The following is a 3,730-nucleotide window of genomic DNA, read 5'->3' as shown; positions in this document are numbered from 1 at the left end:
TAATAATTAATGTAATTTTAAACATTTTTGGTAAGATTATTTTCAGCAGAATGTGGAAGTCTTATAGTATAATAAGTAAAAAGATTCAGACAAAAAGTTATATGCCTTTTGCTACTCTTTTTGTTTTCATTTCTAAGAAGTTATATAAAACAAATTATAATACAACTACCAGGGGTATGATTAGAATGACTTTTTTCTTTAAATTGTTTTATGTTTCTTAAAAACTTAACAATTATATAAATTAAAATTATATAATCAAGAGAGATTTATTAAAAGTAAAAGAAAACAATCAGCTATAGAACAGGATGTAGCAGTTACTAAAAAGAGGAACTAAAGTTGATAAGATCCAGGAAACATAACCAAAGAATTTATAGTCACTGATAACTGGAACAGAATTGAAACAGACCCCAAAAATCTGCCCTCTTGAGTTCAGTGAATTCCAAGAATTAAATAGAAAATAAGTTAACTTACATTAGTGGCTCTAAGCCATGGTGAAGACTTTTTTAAAAATATGGACACCTTAGCCCTCTTTTTAAAAAAAATTTTTTTATTTTTAAAGATAAATAGATCACACAAAATGTTACATTAAAAACCGTAAGGGGTTCCCATATACCCTACTCCCCAGCCCGACTCCCCACTCCTCCCACATCATCATCCCCTCCCATCAGTAAGGCACATTCATTGCATTTGGTGAGAGGTTCAAATTCCTTAGTCCTGGGGGTGGATCTGGGTGCCTGAACTTTTCAGGTTCCTTATGAGTTTGGATAGCGTATCTCTGTGTGAATGCCACAGATGCATAAAGGGATTCTTTTAGGCCATTTAAGAGCACCTTGGGCTGCCTAGAATTTGGGGAAAGCCCAGGTCCACAACCAAGTAACCAGAGCTCTCAACACAGAAGGAACTCTTACATTCCTTCAGAAAAGGGAATCTCATGATTCAACCCTCTTTCCTCTGACTTACAAGGATTCCTTTCATTCATTCATTCAAACAGCCATTTACTCGCTTATTCCACATATATGTATTATGTGTCTAACATGAGCCAAACAGTGGGCCAGGTGCTGGGTGTGGGATCAGTTACACTGGTCAATTTGTAGGTGAGCAGATGAGGTTGTTAGAGGCTGACAATCAGCTGATTCTTCCTGTAGCACTGGGAAGCAACAGGATTTTCAGTAGCCAAGGAATAATTTTGGCAAAATATGCAGAACATTGGACCCTTCTGCTACTGAAAGCAGCCTTCAAGTCTTGGCTTGTTGATTCTGATCCAGAAGGAGATAAAATACAGGCTGTGTGTACTTGTGGTTTCTGTGGTAAGTGTTTATTTTCAGTCAATGGGGCTTCTTTCATAAGGTATTTTATTAATAATACTTTCAAGACCCATTTCCTAGCCTCAGCAGGAGTTTGTGTTTCATTTATAATATGGTTACAGCTGTGGATAAGCCAGCTGTACATATCTGGCCTAAATTGTACTGGAAAAGTCCTGTCCCTCCCTGTTGAAGACTCAGCTGGGAGAAACTTAAAACCGTTTTTAACCCTAAATATCATTTCTTTCAACTTTCCAAAGCCTTCCATAGGAAGAGAGGCCTGTTATACTCTTAGTTTATCTTCAGTGAATAGCTTCATTCTTTGTTCAGTGTTTAAGAAATAAATTGATAGCTTACATTTGCACTGCTAAAATTCTCTAATAATACTTACTCTCTTATACTCATAATAACCCCAGCTTGAACTTTTCAGGACTCACTGTGTCTTTCTGGAACTGGGGTATTAAAATGCCTTGGTCTTATAGCTATGACAAAAAAGCTATCTCTGGGAAGTGGATTTGGCTCAATGGATAGAGCGTCCACCTACCAATTGGGAGGTCCAGGGTTCAAACTCAGGACCTCCTTGACCTGTGTGGAGCTGGCCCATGCACAGTGCTGATGTGCACAAGGAGTGCCGTGCCACGCAGGGGTGTCCCCCACATAGGGGAGCCCCATGTGCAAGGAGTGAACCCCATAAGGAGAGCCACCCAGTGCAAAAAAAGTGTAGCCTGCCCAGGAGTGGTGCCGCACACATGGAGAGCTGACACAGCAAGATGACACAACAAAAAAAGACACAGATCCCTGGTATCACTGACAAGAATACAAGTGAACACAGAGGAACACACAGCGAATGGACACAGAGAGACAGACAACGGGGGGGGGGGGAGGGGGCCGGAGAAGGGGAGAGAAATAAATAAAAAGTAAATCTTTAAAAGAAAAGCTCTCTGTAGTGGGGAAAGAGCTGTGGGAAATTAACATGTGCTTTCTGTAGTGAGTAGAGTGGAATGATGGTGGGGTGGGGGAGGAGGGGTGGCATGAGGCAAGCCTCTGAAAATATTTGGAGTTTTAAAGGTGTTTTAACTCAGATGTAGATGGGATGAAACAGCAAACATAACAATTTAAGAAAATTGACCATAGGACATTATCTTGTTGAGTATTACTAGTTGTTGCATATGCTTATTTCTAATTGAAAAAAAATTACCATTTTTTCATTTTAAGATGTGGAAATTGAGTCTCAAAGAGGCAAAGAAAAGTCCAGAACCTTGTATCTAATAAGAAATTCTGCAGAAATCATACCTATATATGGACGCCTGGTTTCAAAATCTGCTGTTTTTACTGAAATGTAGTTTTAAGCCAATTAAATTTGAATTTCAGATGAACACTTAGATTAGTCTAAGTGTGTCCCAAATATTGCATGGGGCATACATACACTAAAAATTATTCATTGTTTATCTGCAATTCAAAAGTAATTGTGTATCCTGTATTTTTATTTGCTAAATTTGGCAACTTTAGACTTCCTGAATTGTCAAGGTTGGGAGTGGTATGTGGGCAGGGAAGCAATGGAATTCTTTCTTCCCCTTTTCCATTGTTTCCTTATTTCTTTTTGTGTCCTTTTTATATCTCTTCCCCTGCTTTCCTCAGGATAGTATGGCCCACATCTGGTGATATTCAATTTTTAGAAAGAATGTGGCTGTTCTCCCTGACCTGTGTGCTCTACATCAACTGGACTAACAGGGCTATTTTGAATCCTTATTTCCACTTCGGATGCCAAGGTTAAAACTCTGTATTAGATAATATAGAAGAGATATTCCTTAGTTGTCAGATTTTAGCTTGGAAGATATAAAAACTCTTCTGAGGGGAAAATACACAAAGGGGGAGAGTGTACCCAATGTTTAGATTCAAAATTTGTTCTGCCACTATTGTAAACCAACCAATACCAATGACCACTTGAAAAGCACTGCTTGGCTCTCTGCAGGATTCAGAGATAACATCCTGCTCTTGAGACATTTATCACAGAGTCAGGGTGAAGGCACTAAAATACAGAGAAATGTATGTAGACACGGTTCCCTTACAGCATTTGAAGTAGTCTGTGGACACCGAGCTGCATGCCGCTGGTAAACCACCAAGATTGGCTCATTTTTCAATAGTGACTCAGTATTCACAGAAGTGGTGAAGTAGTATCATATGCCCTTGTGCTAAGGCAATGAATGTACTGTGGATGTCAAACAAAGTTGTTGCTGTTGACACTTTCTGCTGAGCTTTAACCTCAGCATTTATCTTAGTTTGCCAGGACTACTATAACAGAATACCATAGACTAGTTGGTTTAAACAAGGAATTTATTGTCTCCCAGTTTTGGACGCTAGAAGGCCCACATCAAGGTGTCAACAGACCGTGTTTCCTTTGCCCTGTATAAATGGAATATTTATGGAGA

The sequence above is a fragment of the Dasypus novemcinctus genome, chromosome 7, assembly GCF_030445035.2.
Source record: "Dasypus novemcinctus isolate mDasNov1 chromosome 7, mDasNov1.1.hap2, whole genome shotgun sequence".
Classification (NCBI taxonomy): domain Eukaryota; kingdom Metazoa; phylum Chordata; class Mammalia; order Cingulata; family Dasypodidae; genus Dasypus; species Dasypus novemcinctus.
This window is presented reverse-complemented; position numbering follows the sequence as displayed.